Below are 18592 nucleotides of genomic sequence, written 5' to 3' on the forward strand. Positions count from 1 at the left end.
GCTTTCTCCTGTGGGTGTCCTTACTGTGGTACGGTATGCCCACAGAACGCTTACATACTTTGACCCACTTCCCTTTGGCTCTTTCCAATCTTTTCGTTGACTCCTTCTAGCAGTGTTCTGTTGGAATTTGGGGTTGTTGAATTATTTGCCGTTGTTTGAGACGAGGATCTGTGGTACCCCAAACCTGTAGATGACGTCGTCGCGGATGAACTTCTCCATCTCTGTCTCTGTTATCTTAGCCAAGGGTTTAGCTTCGACCCACTTGGTGAAGTAGTCAATCGCGATGACCAGGTACTTTCTGTTTCCCGGTGCTGCGGTGAAGTTTCCTAAGATGTTCAGCCCCCACATGGCAAAAGGTATGGGGTTGAGGATTGATGTTAGCTTGGTGGCGGGTAGATGGGGTACTGGGGTGAACAACTGGCATTGCTTGCATTTCTTGGCATATTGGATGGCCTCCTCTTGCATTCGTGGCCAGTATAGTCCCTGGAGGAGGATTTTGTAGGCTAGGGCTCGTCCCCCCATGTGGCTTCCATATATCCCCTCATGGACTTCTTCTAGGGCGTACTCTGCCCCCTTGGGTCCTAGGCATCGGAGTAGTGGTGTTGTTGCCCCCCGCTTGTACAGTACCCCGTCTAGGATGGTGTATTTTACAGCTCTCATCCCGATCTTCCTTGCCTCGGCCTTATCTCCTGGTAAGACGTCGTTCTGGAGGTAGTTGAGTAGAGGGTCCATCCAGCTAGGTCCCTCCTCGATTTTGTTAACCTGCTTTTCCTTATACGTTGGCTCATGCAGGATCTCAACATAGACTGCACTAGCCAAATTTTGGAGTTCCTCATTGGCTAGCCTGGATAGGGCGTCGGCGACAGCGTTCTCATCCCTGGGAACTTGAACCATCTCGAACTTCATGAAACCCTCGATCAATGCCTGAGCACGTGCTAGATATGATGTCATCCTATCATCTTTCGCCTCGTACTCTCCATTCACCTGATTCACCACAAGCTGGAAGTCGCTCCGGGTGGATAGGTGTGTGACTTGGATGGCTTTGGCCACCCGGAGTCCAGCTAGTAGTGCTTCGTATTTTGCTTCATTGTTGGATGCTTGGAAGGTGAATCGGAGAGCATATTGGATATGAAATCCTTCGGGGCTGGTTAATATGAGGCCAACGCCGCTTCCCGCCTCGTTACTCGACCTGTCCACGAACATGTCCTACGATCCGCAATCCTTCTCCTCGGGTTCCCCTATCTCTGGTTCGATCTCAGATAGGGTACACTCTGCAATGAAATCTGCTCGGGCTTGGCCTTTGATGGTTGTCCTTGGTTGGAACCTGATGTCATGCTCACTTAACTCCACTGCCCATGCTATCAATCGTTTGGAGACGTCTCTCTTATGGAGTATCTTCTTCAGAGGTAGGTCTGTGAGGACTGTGATGGTATGGGCTTGGACGTATGGTCGTAGCTTCCTAGTTGCGATTACCAAATGCATAGGCTACCTTCTCGACCCTAGTGTACCTAGTCTCTGCATCGATCAGAATATGGCTGACATAGTAGATAGGCCTCTAGACTTTATCTTCTTCCTTCAGCAGTACTGCGTTGACCGCGACAGGGGTGGCGGCCAGGTAGAGCTGCAATTCTTCGTTAGGTTCTGGTCGCCCAAGTAGTGGTGGGCTCTCTAGGTACTCCTTTAATTCTTCGAACGCCTTCTGGCACTCTCATGTCCATGTAAAATCTTTAGGGCTTCGGAGGTTCTTCAATGTTTTGAAGAACGGTAGGCACTTATCACCTGCCCGTGACACGAACCTGGAAAGGGCGGCGACCCTTCCATTCAACCTCTGCACTTCCCTGACCGTCCGAGGAGGTGCCATCTCTTGGATGGCCTTGATTTTGGATGGGTTGGCTTCTATTCCACGTACTGAGACCATGAACCCCAGGAATTTTCCTGACGTTACACCGAAGGCGCACTTTGCAGGGTTTAGCTTCATCTGGTTCCTCCTCAGTACTATGAATGCTTCCTCTAGGTCAGTCAGGTGTTGGTTGGAGCGGATGCTTTTCACGAGCATGTCATCCACATATACCTCCATATTGCGCCCGATCTGCTCCTCGAACATCTTGTTGACCATCCTCTGATAGGTGACCCCTGCATTCTTCAACCCGAACGGTATGACGTTGTAGCAGTAGTTCTCTTTGTATGTCCGGAATGCGGTGTAGGACTCATCACCCTCATGTATGAGGATCTGGTTGTACCCGGAGTAGGCATCCATGAAACTCAGCATCTCATGGCCGGCGGTGGCGTCGATCAGTAGGTCGATCCTGGGCAGTGGGTACTCATCTTTTGGGCATGCCTTGTTCAAGTTGGTGTAGTCGACACACATCCTCCACTTCCCACTTGGCTTTGGTACCATGACCACGTTTGCGAGTCAGGTTGGGAACTTCTCCTTTCTGATGAACCCTGACTGGTCAACTTCTTGACCTCTTCCTTGATTGTTGCTTGTCGGTCGAGGGAGAAGTTACGCCGCTCTGTTGAATGGGCTTCCTGGTTGGGTTGACATGTAGTCGATGCTCTGCTATGGAACGTGGTATTCCAGGCATGTCGGAGGTCGACCATGCAAAGACATCCATGTTCTCTTGGAGGAGGTGTCTAAGTCCTCTCTGTTCCTTGCCTAGTAACGAGCCAACCTGTACGACCTTGGAGGGGTCATCCCTGCTGAGGGGCCATGAGATGAGGTCTTCTACTGGTCTTCCTCTACTCTCTGTCAATTCATCTCTCTGGTTACTGACCATGTTCTCTAGGCAGAGTGTCATTCCGCGAGTGTTACCATTTTTCTTTTTCATGAAGGTGGCGTAGCACTCCCTTGCTTTCTTCTGATCTCCTCGGACTTCGCCTACCCCATTTTCGGTGGGGAACTTCATCTTTAGGTGGAGTGGCGATATGACTCCTCTAAGGGCTGTCAGAGATGGTCGCCCTAGGAGGCCGTTGAAGGACACCACGGACTTGACAACCATGAAATTCACCATGATAGTCACTTTTCGAGGGTGTACCCCGAAGGTGACGGGTAGTTCTATGGTACCTCTGATGGAGGCGGTGGCACCTGAGAATTCATGGAGGTAAGTGGGCTCTGGTTTGAGCTGATCGTCCCCGAACCCGAATTGTTGATAGGCGTCCAAGGAGAGTACGTCTACAGACGCCCTTGTAACTATCAGTACCCTGTGTACAGGTCGGTTGGCTACCTCCACCTGTACTACTAGGGCATCCTTATGTGGGCAGTTTAGTCCTTCCAGGTCTTCATCCGAGAAGGATATCACAGCCTCGGTCTTGGCTATCTTGCTTGGCTTCTCTGCCACTCCCATGAACCTGGCATGGGCTTTAGCTTTTCTTGTGGACTCTTGCCCCGGTCCTCCAAGTATGGTGAGGATAGGAGGTCCCTTGGTGCTACTAGGTTCTGTTGCATCTCTCCGTTCTTCTGGGCGGTCTCTCTCTCGATCTCTGCTTCTTCCTTCTCGTCTCGGTTCTACTTTGTCTCCATCGCGACCTCTGTCTCCTTGGCCTGAGTGGTTTTCACGTCTCCCCTTCACATATTTGTTCAAGCTTCCTGCTCTTACAAGTTATTTTATCTCTCTTTTCAATTGATAGCACTCCTCTGTGTCGTGCCCATTCTCTTTATGGAAGAGACAGTACTTGTTAGGGTTTCGCTTCTTTGGTCCTGCTAGCATGGGCAGTGGCCAATGGAGTAGGTCACGGTCTTAGATCTGCATGAGTATCTAGGACCTGGTGGTGTTCAGTGGCGTAAACTCAGGGGTGCTTGCCCTCTCACTTCTCTCTGGGCGACGGTCTGTCCTCCCAGATGGGCGATCGCCCTTCTCTTGTCGACGCTCTGTCCTCGACCTCTTACCTTATTTGCGGTCATCAGGTGCTGACCTCTTGTTGTCCTGCGGCTTGGCCTCGATTATCTTCGTTCTAGCTTGTACCACCTCGGCCATATTTGCAAACTCGTTGCACCGCTCCAGGAGCTCTTTCATAGTCCTGGTCTCATGATTTGCCAGGTCCTTGATTAGGTCCAGGTCCCTGATACCTCCTGCTAGGGCTGCATGTTGTGTCTGGTCGTCCAAGTCTCGAACCTCCAGGGACTCCTTGGTAAACCTGCTAACGTACTCCCTGAGAGATTCCCCAGGGTTCTATACCACGTTCAGTAGATTGACGGTGGTCTTCTTCTGCTTGACACTGCTTTGGAAGCGGGTGACGAACTATTCGCATAGCTCTGCGAACGACAATATAGATCTCGGTGGTAGCCTGGAGAACCATGATGTAGCTGCTCCCTTGAGGGATGCAGGGAATGCCCGACAGGAGACCACGTCCGACCCACCATACAGCGTCATCATGCCATTAAAGTAGTTGATGTGGTCATTAGGGTCAGTAGTACCACTGTAAAGTTCAAAGGTGGGTAGTGGGAATCTAGAAGGTAGCGTGGCTGACATGATCTCTGTCGAGAAGGGGTGTTATCCAGGTATGAAATGTGTCTCGCCTTTGGTCTGCTTCTTCAGCCCTTTTAGCTTCTCATCTAGGTCGCGGAGTCTTTGATCGAGCTCCTAGTCCCGTGTTTGTCCCTCACGCCTGGCAGGAAGTTCGTTGCGACCTCGTTCACGCTCTCTCCTAGATGTCCCCTCCCGCCTTGAGTGTTGGCGGGATGGTGAATGGTCACGCCGTGATGAACCCTGTCGCGAAGGTGAGGGACTTTCCTCTCTGTAGGTTCGGCTTCGTCGTGGTATGTGACCTTCTTCAAGTCGTCCGTCGAACACAGACCTCCGGACCGATCTCTGCGGGCTAGGCACCCTCGCCCTGGGTGTTGGTGTCCTCCCACGTTCTGATCGTGGCAAGAGGTCTCTTATTCTCCTAGGATGCTTGGAAGGCTCCTCCCGCTGCAGAGTGGGGGTTGCCTGTTGCGCAAGTCTCTCTGATCCCACACCCCTGGGAGATGATCTCCTAGGGTTCGGCTCTTGTCGAGGTACGGACTCCACCCTTGTTGATAGCGACATCCTTCGGCGGTGAGATGTCGCACGCTGTATCAAGTATTCTCGAAAGAGTCGTTGTTCATCGAGGATCTGTCGTTGCAGGTCGTTGATCTGACCCACAGTGGCTGGAGCATTGGGGTCAGGTATCACCTCTACCACCACATCATCTGCCTCGTCATTGTTGGACTCGTCAACCACAAATTGGTCATTAAGGGATCTCTTCCTCCAGAGGGACATGGTCCTGGTCATTGGCTCTGTGGCGAGAGCACTCTGGGGGTGGTGATCCATTCCTCGCTCCGTTGTTGGTGGTGGTAGTCTTCCTTTGTGCCATTGAACGTATATAGAAGCGAGCTAGTAGCTGTAATGGATAGCGTCGTTCCCATAGACGGCGCCAATCTATTGCATCAAGAAATCGTCGAGCAGTCCTGCGAGTGCCGTCACCTGCAAGTGGACCAAGGGGTCAACAGAGAGAACCGGTGTGGTTTCGGCCTAGGGCTCTCCGATGCCAAAGTTAGATCTACTGAGCAAATAGATGAATAGTGATTATTCAATATGAGTTTAGATGTCTCCTCTAAGGGTGGTGTACCTTTCCTTTTATAGTGGAGTATGATGATATGGAGAGTCCCAGTTTGATGGCGAGTGTGCCGTTGAGTGGATAGAGGCCCTAGGTAGCAGTGCTCTATCCTGATTGGCCATCTTCCCGCGGGAGGGAGTGTCCTGGTGGTATCCAGATCCTTGGCGGATAGATACTCGCGTGTGGTGATAACGTCATGGGTGCTTGAATCCGTCTGGGTGACGTGACTTCTAAGCGGTGGCCCAGAGTCCTGGTGGTGGCATAAGTCTATAGTGACACGATTGGGTCATAGATGAGCGGCCTCGGTGCCCGTGTACATCACAACTGCGTCCACGATGCCGCGCCTAGGTGAGAGGCCGCGCCTGGGTGTGAGGCCAAGCCTGGGTAAGGCTGCCCCTAGGTGAGGCCGGCGCCTGGGTGCAGGCCGTGCCTGGGTGAGAGGCCACGCCTGGGTGAGGCTGCGCCTGGGTGAGGCCGCTCCTGGGTGAGGCCGGTGCTTGGGTGAGGCCGGCGCCTGGGTGTGGCCGCGCTTGGGTGAGGCCGGGCCTAGGTGAGGCCGGCGCCTGGGTGTAGGCCGCGCCTGGGTGAGGCCGCTCCTGGGTAAGGCCGGCGCCTGTGTGCAGGCGGGCACTTGAGTGCAAGCCGGCGCCTGGGTGAGGCCGGCGCCTGGGTGCAGGCTGCGCCGGGTGGGACCCCCGGTTGGTTCTCCTTGGTTCTGGAGCGGGTCGCTTTGTGACACGTGGCAGCCGCTGACTGGTTCGGTGAATCTTGGATGTATCAAAGTGTTTCTACTAATGATCTCAATCCCCAAAATTGCTCTGGTGAGGACTTTTGTTTTGGTACAGAAACCCACTTTCATACCTGTTAGAGCTTCTTAGGCAGCTAAAGAGTTGGCATTTGCAGTGAAGATGAATGGCATTGATGCCAATGCACTGTAGTAGCTGATCAGGACAAGCTGCATTTGTAGCAAGTTTTCTATGAGCAGCTTTAATAGCTAAACTAAAGTTAAAGCAGCTACTCACATGGACATGGCCTACCTTCAAAAGAGTGTGAGACTTTCTAAAGAGAGAAGGAGAGTGAGTCTTTCTCTTTGTGCTCTTTTAACATATAAAAAATATTCTTATCTGTTGTTGTGTTAGTGTGATGGTAGGTGTGTGTTAGTGCCTTATTAGTTCCATTGGCAATATTTTGTAGAAAAACCTGTTCTCCCATGTCTCTTTGACTCCTATATTTGGAAGAGATGTAGAAGGACTGTAGGCACTCTTTGTCTATCCTCAAGGATTTAGTTCATATCGATAGTGATACTGATATTTTTTTACCATATCAGACTGTATCGGGCTGATATGGGATCAAATCATTATTTTTCTGAATATTACATATGTTTATTACTAAATTATAAACCATACTATGTTCAACCAAAGAATATTATTTTCATAACATATGCAACCTTCTAATTTTTACAAGAAAACCTAATCAACACATTTACCAAAAGGAAAGAGAAAATAAATAGAGCCAGAATGAAAGAATAAAGTGGCAAATCCTCCCTACCAATTTCATAAACAGAACAGCCTGTAAATCTGAAAGTATTCTAACCAACAGGGCATAAGGTTTGGTCAAAACTTGGGGGGATGTTGATGGCTAGAGTGGGCTGGGGAATAAGGGAACAAGATTAGAAGGTTGGAACAGATTGAACCCCTTCTTCAAATGCCGGCATAAATGTGTTTCTATTGCAGCCTCCTTATCTTTCAGTTCTCTTATGTATGTTACATGTTAGTGTTTATGCTATTTGAAGGAAACTTCACCTGTAGTTGCACCAGATTGAACCCAAACACTTTTATCCTAGACACTGACATTAATTGATCGAATAGTACGTCCTTTTTGCTCAGAGTAGAGAAAAAAATTTGGATTATATATGTTCTCGTTCTACAGATGAGCAATTCATTTCCTTGCCAAATTTGTGTGTTGGGTTTTCTCCTCGGTGTCTGTCTTACATATTTCTTCATGGCTGCCCTCACTTCTTGGGTGGAATTTGGAGGAGTTTCCTTTCCTTCTCCATCGCCAGGATTTCCATCACAGAACTTGACTTCTCCTGTTATTGGTGGGCACATATTCCTATTTCTTTGTTCTTCAATTCTTTGTGTGTTTGCTTATTTTTACAAGCAATTCGTGTAACAATATATTTTTTACTCCTTTCAGATTTTAAGTATAGGATCTGGTCTTACAGAATCCAACAGATATAACAAGAGATTGGATTCACAAAGAAGTGATGGTGAGAGAGAATCTTTGTTTTATTCAGCTTGGACTGCTCTGCTGAATGAATCCATAGATGGGAAGTAAGAGTTGTTAAGTGGGTTAGGTCTAAGAATGAATCCATGGGTATTTATCATGCTCTCCTCCTTTAGTTCAATTGCATATAGATAAATCTACATCTGTTCCAGTATCTGTGGATGTAGGAGTTTTATGGTTATCTCATCATTATATATGTACTGAGCAGCCTGCAATGTTGATATTTCTGGGTGTTTGTACCTTGGACTTTGTTTTATTTTTTATGTTTTCTGATAAAACCTGGGTATCAAATTAAGGTCAGGCTCTTTTTCAGTTCAGCTTGCTTTATATTCTGTTTCTCTTGGTGTAATGGACTCACTTCTTGACATATCTACGTAGCAGTTCACTCTTGATAACCATAGCCATAGTTTTCAATAAATAGTAACCGGAAGAGGAATGAGGGTGAGAAACCATTTGAAAAACTCCCTAATTGGATGGTTAATTTGTTTCTAGGAAATACCCCCCAAGTATAAATGGGAAATATAATGTACATGTGAGAAAGGTTTTCCTAATAATTATGATTTAACATGCCTGTGTACTAGCATATATAATATATATCTCTACATGAAGTAGTTAAGAATATGGACTTCTGAACATCAAGTAATCCATTAGGTGGACCTGCGAACATGCAGCAAAAACAACATTTTCAATGTTTACTGTAAAAACCATTGACTTATATCTGTAGGTTTTTTATTTCCCCTTTTCAATTTTTCTATACTTGCTAGCCATGTGGATCCAGCATATGTAGGCTATTGGTAGGTTCTACATTCCCTCATCACTGGGTTTGGGTTTGGTGATACATGCAGCTATGCCTGGCATCTCAAGTTTATATCTGCACTATGTAATGAGAAGATTTACCTACTAGATTAGTGAACGTTCAATGCTCCATAACTCGTGCATATTGTTCCCACTCGCATTACACTCGACATACTATTATGTAAAAAAAAAAAAAGGCAAAAGGTTTTCTGGTCGACAGTGCAGATAAGGGAATCCATGGTCGAGAGTAATCTGATCCATGTAATTGGTATCAATAAATCTCGTTCGTTAATTGAATTTTTAAACATCATACGACATACGCTTTTTTTTTTCTTTTTTATACTATGGTTTATATGATCCCAAATACGCTTCCTCTCTCTCTCCTGTCGAACGCTTGGTTCTCGGTTGGGGCTGCTCTCGACTCCCAGATTTCGAACCCCAATCTCTCTTATTCTTCTCTACGAGTTCTCTCACCTGTAGCAGAGAACAATCTAGATGCTGTAGATGGTTTCTGGTGACGGCGAAACTAGAGGGAAAACGGTCGTATTTTTGTTGAACAGTCGGCGGAGTATAGAAGAACGAGATGAATCACAGTGCCGCTATCTCAATTGCCTAGCCCCCGATCTTGCTGCCTTACACTCTCATTAGCAATTTGCAGAACTTGAGGATGAATAGGTATCCTGCCTCTGCGCTCTCTGTCTCTCACCTTTCATCTTCTCTTATTCTCTTTTTTCCTTTCTAAATGCGGTGGATTAGGAATATCACTTTTTTTGGGGGGGTTAAGAATTAGGAATATCTCTACAATCATTCATAGAGACAAAAGTTCACTTATTGTATGGATTACTCAAATATCTAAATACCCTATACATCCATACATATCTGTGGATTTGTCGTTCTGAATTTTTAAAATTTTAGCACATGATAATAACCAAATGTATTTGTATGTGTTTGTACAGGTCATGTTATTGCCCAATGCCTGAAAAATCGAAATGAACTTGTTGGCAGTCTATCCCAAATTTAGCTGCAGTAATTTACATCTTGCTGATATTGACTTGGGATGTCACCAGCTTTTCTTCCCCTATCAAATAGAAGTTTTTTTGCAGATATGGTAGGACCCCTAGTTGAGATAGAGTGTCCAACTTGGCAATGATACAATGGTGTTGAAGGTTGATTTGTTATTTATAAGTTTGTTTTGCAGATCTTCTTTATAACTTAGTGATGCTCATAGTAATTGATTTATTGCATTTGGACAAAGACCCCAAAAAAACACCCTTTTTCCTTGGTATGCTGGTTCTGTATCATATTGAATTTGAATATGGAATCTTGGGTGTTCTTATCAATTGTCACAGAATGGTTACAGGAAACCAATGTTGCGCTTAGGAAACTCTTGCATAAACTCTAAGATAGAAGGGTTTTTTACTTTTCTTTTTTATTTAAATGATAGGTAGAAGTTAGATTCAATATGCCTAAAGTGATTCTCTGCAAAATTGGGAAAAGTATCGGTCCTTGCAAAGGAGAAGCAGAAGAGGGAGGATTTGTTGAAAGATTCTAGTATTCCAAAAAGGAAAAAAGATTTGTTGGAGGTAGAAATTTTTCATTAAAATGACTTGAGTAGGTGATGACTAACTGAGTATTCAGATGATTTCTATAGCATTGCAAATGTTGCAAATCAGTGATTTCCTTCAGGTTGCAAAGCATTGGATTGATGGAAGGCAGATATGCAAAGGTGAAAATGCACATATTGTTGTTAAGAGTTTCTTGCCCTATCAAAGATGCTTCTGTTTGTTACTTTTTGGAGAGCTTCATTAGTTCTTTTTCTTCTTAGTCTGCCAGCCTTGTTGTTCAGAGATTGGCTAAAGCTTTCATGGCTACTGCTGTCAGATCTGCCTCTATTTCTTTCAACTCTACCAGGGTTGTGACCAAATCTGCCCTTTCGGGTGGTTGAACTGGTCAAAGGATTGTGCAGTTCCTGCAATGGCATAATCCAAAATATAAGAACATATTTATGAGATTGAGAGATTTATTTGAGATTTAAGATTATGTAGGATTCATGAACATTGAAGAGATTCTGTTATTTTGGGGTTAAAATCTCTCTGTCTCTCTCTGCGAGCTACGCATCAACGACTTGTGTTTTGGATGGCTTATTTTTATTTGCAAGTGTTTTTTGTTAGGCTTCAAATTGCTAACCCTTACTGTTAAGTTAATGTATTGCATGTATTTGACCATTTTGTTGGAGTGGCTTTGTGTGATATTGGCTTGAGCTGTCATTAATTCCTATGATGAAAGATTAATGTTTATGTTGGCTTTGAATGGTTAGTTGGTCCGTGCTAGATTTTGCATAATTATGGACTGTGCACATCAGCACTTTTTCCTTGTAAAAATTACATCATTTTTAATGTTCTGACATCTGATATATGTACTGGTATAATCTGAGAAGCAAACCAATTCCCATTTCACTTTTCGTAGTTGAGATGGATCACTTGGGCTGTTGTGCAACATCAGTCCAAATACTTAAAAGTATTTCACCATAGCAGTGCTCGATTAATTCGTTGCCTAGGCATCTTGTATTGAACCTGAGATTCCATGATTGCCTTTCTCAATGGTTATTGAAGGCCAGCCTGGTTCCTTTGTTTCTGTCTTAAAAATGTCACTAGTTTCAGTATACTGAATTTAACCCATCAACTTGAACGATACCCAGGCTGCTTCCTCTGCCTCTTTTTTATAGATGGACCCTCTCTTTCATATGGGTGGTTTTTTAGGTGTGGATCCTCTCTTGTCATTTGGATGGTTTTGTGACAGTCCTTGATCTGTTTCATAGTATTTTTAAGAGGACTGATCTGTGCAGGTATAATTTTTTGTCAACTAGAAAATGCTTTTGATTCATCTTAATTGCAAGGTCTAGTCATTGAATTCATTATATTCTTAGTTAATCTGGTTTTGTAGTTTCTTGTTTAAGGTGATTCGGACAGATGGTTTTGTTTAGGAGTTATACATTTATATACCTTCAAGGACAAATCTGATTGCTTAAGAATTATACATTCATTTAAGAATGATATGTCAATATAGCTAATGGAACACCCAAATTGTTCTTTCTGTTACATTCATTTAAGAATTTATATCTATTGACAAGTAAAATTTTTCAGGTCTCTCTATCCTTATGTTCTGGGCTTTTGTGTTTTTTCCCTCTCCTCCTCCCCCATCTGATGGCCACTGGGCTGAGAAACTGTTTCCACCTTTTTGTAATAAGTTAGCAATCTCTTGTCTTGGACTAATAACATGTATGGGATGATGTCTTGAGTTAAAACCAGATTGACATGTATGCAAAAAGTGGTCGGTTTGATTCTGTTGGAACAGAATACAGAGGGATGATTTTCTTTTCATGGAATGCAATTATTACTTGTTGCTTATTGTCAGGAACCATGCCTACAATGTATGCCTTAACCACACGATTTTTGTTGATCTCTTTCATTGATTGCTTGTGGACTATCATGTTTGACATGATTTATATTGATCTCTTTTCATTGTAGTGGATGATGCACTATCTCAATCTTAGGTGTTAACTTTATTCAATTTATGAATTGTGGTATATATAATTGATGAATTCCATTTTCAGTTCTCTAAACTTATTTGTTATTTTTGTAGGGCAGCAGGATAGTAGTTGACTAATGATTTATGAGAGTAGCTGAGGATTGATGATTTATGATAGGGGCTGTCTTAAGACTTTCTTTATGAGATGTATCATGCGTGGCTGCATTTGGAATTGATAATTTTCATTTCAGTAGGTTTTAACTTATCAGTGTTGAATAGTGGATTATTCACATTCAATGGATGAATGGGTCATGGATGCTTTACTGCTATTTCTTATTTGAGATATAGATCATGATGCAACCACATGATCTATTTTAATTGACATTGTAAAACTGAATTAACATGAAACCATTTCGGTCATCCAATTCAATGTATTTGATGTTTGCTGACTTGTGAGTCTTCTCCATGATAATTGCTCTCATTTGCTTTTTTATATGAGAGTCTGTAGCTCAAACAGGTAGAGCAATTGGGGATTCCCCAATATATGGTGGTTCAAATCCACCAAGACTCATTTATTGTTATTAAGTCTAGGGTAAATTATTTTGTACACCTGCAACCTTAATCTGCAACCCTCCCCTGCGTGAGATCGAGATGCATAACAAATGGATATCGATCAAGGATTGTGGTGAGTACCTCAGAATGGAGGGGCTTCAGAGTCTTCTAGTGTTGAGCTTCAACAGCGTAGAAGGATTTGCAGACCATAGATAATGATTTCTTGTCAAGAGGATTTTCATAGAGGAATTCGAGAATCACATAGAGAATTTCTTCAGTGAGGAGATCAAAAGGGTTGAAGCCCAAGCCTTCCATGTTGAGGCATCATAAGATGCACAGTATATGACATTTTGTTTAGTTCCCCTCATCCACACATCAACGCATGTGACAAGTGTCCTCCCCATCCCCCCCTAATGATGGAGTCGGACAACAAAGAGCTAATCACTTCATTATCACGTAATGAATCCCTGAATTAGATTCCAGCGCTGAACATAGTTGGGGATATCCTCCATCTTGCAACTTTTTTTACTTTCTGTTCGTTTCACCATAGTTCCAGGGAGATTAAAAACGTAGTTGACTCCCTGGCTCGGAGGGCGTTGTCCATAGCGTGTAGGACTTCTTGGCCCATTTCCTCCCCATGAATGTCTGATATTTGTAATTTGGATATCGTGTGTCGTTCACGTTTCACTAAATAGCTTCCTTTATACAGTGTTTTCCCAAAAAAATTCATCACTGTTTAATTTAATGAGATCATAGAGGAGGCAAAATAAGATCAATTCAGGTCATCATTTGGATTAGTTACCATGGTTGACATGCTCGACACTTAAGACAAGTGGGAAAATATATATTCCAAATCCAACAAACCAGGTTAAATTGTTTGCCTTGAAAACCAATCAGTGTTTAATTTTGCAAGGAAGTGGCAAAAAAATAAAAAAATTGGACATTTAGTGAAAGGAATCGGTTGCTCTAGTTGACACATCAATGAACATTAACCATTTTATTCCTAAGAGTGACAATAGAGTCTGTTGTCATCGGAATTTGATCTGATGTCGTGGATAACTTGCAAAAGATGAAGGGCACAAGAGAAACCTGGAGCGGACTCCGAAGCCTGAGTCAGACCCGATCAACAACAATTATGAAGAGGGAGTACAGAAAGAGCAATAGTTGTTGAATGAATGTACCTTGGCTCCCCTTTACTATATAAAGGACATACAGTTGCAGAGTCTAGACTCTAGACTGGAGTAGAAGTCCATTGGTGTTTAGTACTTATTTTATTTTAATGTGATCATAGAAGAGGCAACATAATATCCATTTGGATCAGCATTTGGATTAATTACCATAGTCGACATGTTAGTACTTGTGACAGGTTAGAACAAAAAATTCCAAATCCAACAAATTGAAAATTTGAAAGGGAATGAAACCAAGGGGAAATTGGTAACTAGACTCCTCCAGTAGGGGTAGTCTCTGTAATTTCCAAAAACACAAGCAATTTTAAATTTTGTGAAGTAATTTTGAATTTTGAAGTGAGCTCCGTCTACTAACCATTGGATCGACATGGAATTCGATGTCGCAGCTTGGGAGTGGAGCGCACGATGACCGCTCAGCCCCAGGCCGTAGAGGATCTAAATACCGTTAGCCATTTGAGTCCTTAGGTTGACAAGGTCCATCGATCATATGATTCCAATCACCATTTGAGTCCTTAGGTTGAAGGTCCATCGATCATATGATTCCAATCCTCCAGTAGGGGTAGTCTTTGTTACCTTTCTTTACTAGTTCTATTACTTCAGTGTGTGTGTGTGTGTGTGGTGATTAATAAAATGATGATGGTTGAGGGGAAGGGGTGGTGCATTGAGGTTATTGGAGAGGAGTAATTGGTGGTGGGATTCAGCAATTGAGGTATAACTCAGGTGAGGTCAGTGTAATTTAATAAAAAAAAAATTTTATATTGGATTAAACTAACATGGTTTTAATTGATGTAAGTGAATCTTTAGCTCAAAAAGGTAGAGCAACTGGTTATTTACCAGGAGATGATGGTTTGACTCCATCTCGACTCTCATACTGACTAATTAATGAATTTTATTTCAAAATTTGGCCTTGGTATGAGTTAGTAAGACAGTCTAGAAGGTCTACAAGGTTTCTATTTTGTTCAAAGAAGAATGAACTTTTGGCTAGGAATTTGTAACTTAAGGAGTTTTTATTTTTGTCAAAGCATTATGGCCTATATTAAGGGCAACACTGCTGACTAAGCAAATAGTTGAGTTGTTGTGTTCTTAATTAAATTGGAGTTGAGTTATTGCCTTTTGCTGCAATTGTGGTTGTTTCCATGAGTCTTTGTGGTTGTAGCTTATGTGGTTCTCTCTCTCTTTATTTTCTGCTCTTTGGATTTTGGTCCTATTATGTGGCATAAGTCCTTGCTAAACTACATCAAGTCTATGTGCCTTTTCTGTATGAATGTTACATATGTGACAGAATGAAATAAAAAAGTAAGAATTTATATGGGTGGTAGTGAAGCATTTTCCCTTGCCAACACTTATACACAGGTAAGTATATTGGCTAAGCACAGGTCTGAACACAATATGGAGTTAAACAGACAGCCACATAAAACAAAACAACAAGATAACCTACATTGTCAGCAGAGGAGGGTCTCTACAACTTGGAAAAAGGCCATCACCCAAACTCAAAAAAAAAAAAAAAAAAAAAAAAAAGGGGTTAACTCTGAAAGGAAAACAGTTAGTACTGGTGTTTTCTTTACATGTTTTGTGGATTGTTTCAGTTTCTCTAAATGATATGCAACTGTAGCTTGGGGTACTGCTATTAACTTCTTTCCTTCATATGCTTTCTGCTATAAAAATATCATCTGCAACTGTAACTTGGGACCTTTGAATCTTTGATTACTATTAAACATAAAAAAGAGCATGATTTCTACATACAGTCATAATTTCGAGAACTATTGAGCCTAGTAAAAAGGGAGAGGCAACGGACACTATATAATGCTCATGATTGCCTTAATTGACTATGCTATGAACAGTTCAATAAAAGGATCTCGGTGGATTCGAACCACCATCCCCATTGAACATGAGCGCATGTTCCAAGTGCTCTACCAATTTGAGCTAAAGACCCAACAAGTAGAGTTTGAGATTTATAAGTAACCAAGAGACTGCCACAAACCATGTTTCAAAGATCATACCCAATGGTGACCTTGCCACAAACCATGTTTCAAAGATCATACCCAATGGGGACCTTGCCACAAACCTTCCTAATGTGTCTCACATGTATTGAAATGATAATGATGGATCATTCTTGCAATCAAAGTCCTTTTATAATGACATGAATTTGGTCAACCACTTATGGTTTTCAGTCCATGAATCTCCAACAGATTTGACGGCATTATAGAACTTTCATCCCTAATAGTATGAAAGTACAGCAGCATACTGTTTATGGGATGTAAACATAAAAAAAAAAGTACAGCAGCATACTTTCTATAGACCTTTCTTCCCTAGTAGTATGAAATTGCCATTATATAATCCTAAATCACAAAGGGTTGAAGGTAGATAATTTTGACTTGCAAAAAATTAAGAAACAAACGGCAAACAAGCATACTATTGGACAGCCCCTTTTCTTATTCTCAAAAGGTTTTTAACATAGACATATAGAAGGAAGTAGACAGTCAATGAACCAGCAGATAATCTCCTAAAACCAAATCACCTCATAAAAGATAGAATAGTGATGTTGGAAAGCCATTCCTTGTGGCAGAATTGTAAGTTCAATCCCAGCATATATGCACTAGCTCCAGGGGGGAAAATAAAACAGAGATGAAGAGGATGGAGTAGTGGAGGTACCAATAACTGATTTCTGATATTCGATGCACTTGCATGCTACAGACTGCTTTGAATGTTCTTCCACTAAATTTGAAGATTTGTAGTTACCCCACTCAAGTCACAAAGTGACATCATCAGAATAATATTATTAATAAATATACCAACTGTCAAGAAAATCAAGGTGAAAAATTTCATAACTCCAGTAAGAACTTGGCTCTCACAAATCCCTCCTCAATTATAAAGTCGTTAGTCACCCCTAACCAATAAGTGGGAAAAAAAATTATGTACAGAGGCTAGAGCATTACAAATCCAAATTTAAACCATAAATTTACTGTTGTCAAAACAATAGAAACAAGTTTGAGGATTCAGATCTTCTAAATCATAGCACAGTTGGGTTACTCATAGAAAGAACAAAATTAAAGAGACAAGAAGGGAGCAGCAGTCATTCCAATTGTAACCAAGACCGGCATCCAATTAATGCAATCTTCCCTTATCAAATTTATTCAAATTTCTAGTTCTAACTTCCAGCAGACGAGAAAACATTGCAAAAATCAGAGGATCAACAAAAAAACCAAGATAAAGGGGAAAAAATGAAGTATCCAGAAACAAATTGCAGAAGCTGAACGAGTTAAAGCTAACATTCAGATCCAAAACAGTCAACGAAAACAGAAAGCTGATTGCTCTGCTCTCAGCCACTTATGTCTCAGAGACATTTAGGTTCAAATAATCTGATCTCCTTATCAAATTTATTCAAATTTCTAGTCCTAACTGGGAGAGAACTCTAAATCCTAAACCCAAATAAAGGGGAAAAAAATAAGAAGAAAGAGGTGAGCGTACCTGGTTTCCTTCTTGGTCGTATTTCCACAACAATCTTCTCTGCTCACTCGCTCAGGGAAGAAGGAAAAAAATGGCAACGACAGAGAGGGCTCATGCGCCATGTGTGAAGCAGACGAGGGGAGTAGTTGCAGCGGGGGAGGAGGTAGTTCACTGTTCAAGCAGGGTTTGGGTTCTTGCGAGGGAGGAGCCGAGGGTGCAACCTTTCCTTCCAAGTTTGGGTTCTTACGAGGGAGGAAGCAACCTTTCCAAAAATTCTCGATAACAGTTTTATTGGGAAACCAAAGAATGTAAAGCAACTAACAGATCAGTGGGGTCAGCCTCACCTGAGCAGCACGGAGTCCTTTCCTTAGAGGTCGCGCAGCAGGGTTCCTCTTCCACGGCGGGTTCTTCGCAGCAAGGTTCTTCTTCAACGTCGGGGCTACGGCTAGGGTTCGCAGCCAGGTTCTTCTTCCTCGGCGGGGCTACAAATGGGATTCGCAACAGCAAGGCGGCGCTGGTTGCCGTCTCCGAAGGATACTCCGGCAGCGAGATAGGGAGGATTGGAGAGAGGAGAGACAAATGCGGGAAAGAGGATGTTAGGGTTTGTTTTTGGAGAAACCCTCTTTGTAAATACGTATATACGGGTATATATAATATATTCGTTATTTTTATGCAATACTTATTTTATAATACCGTATATTTTTTAATTCTAAATCAACATATTAGATTTATGTGGTCAGATCCTACGGTAAAAAAATACCCCTCAAAAGATTCCTATATGAGGTGAACCGACCAGAAAACCCCAACCCAAAATACAATTCTAAGATAAATTTGAAGTTCCATGAAATTTCTCTGCTTCTACTTATCTTCTATTAATGCAAGTGTGGGAGGGAAGGAGCACAGAAATTGGATGCTGCTTTGTACAATACTTTATGCATCTTCAAAATGAACAGTGGTTATCTGAATTTTGCAAGTTTTATACCATATGCAATTGAAAGTACCTTGGATTGTCATTCATGTTTATTTCATGCACTTGTCTCTGCAGCAAAGCAACTAATTTTACTGTCACTTTTACAAAGGTGAGCTTCAGCAATGTATCCGCTTCCCTTAGATGCTCAGTAATACTAAACCAGTCATTGACATGAATAGTGTAACATAAGCTATCAAACATGGTCAAACACCATTGGCAAATGACTCCATTACTTGTGTTATGATCAGAC

The 18592-nt window shown here is 42.6% G+C and overlaps 1 long non-coding RNA gene across 1 annotated transcript; it reads left to right on the forward strand.

Moving 5' to 3' along the window:
• The first annotated feature begins 1894 nt into the window (after positions 1-1894).
• Positions 1895-10614, forward strand: LOC122648669. The gene is made up of 3 exons (XR_006331114.1): positions 1895-1905; positions 5580-5583; positions 10492-10614. It is a non-coding gene; the product is annotated as an uncharacterized LOC122648669 (long non-coding RNA).
• The last annotated feature ends 7978 nt before the right edge of the window (positions 10615-18592 follow it).

This window comes from Telopea speciosissima, chromosome 1 (assembly GCF_018873765.1).
Source record: "Telopea speciosissima isolate NSW1024214 ecotype Mountain lineage chromosome 1, Tspe_v1, whole genome shotgun sequence".
Taxonomy (NCBI): domain Eukaryota; kingdom Viridiplantae; phylum Streptophyta; class Magnoliopsida; order Proteales; family Proteaceae; genus Telopea; species Telopea speciosissima.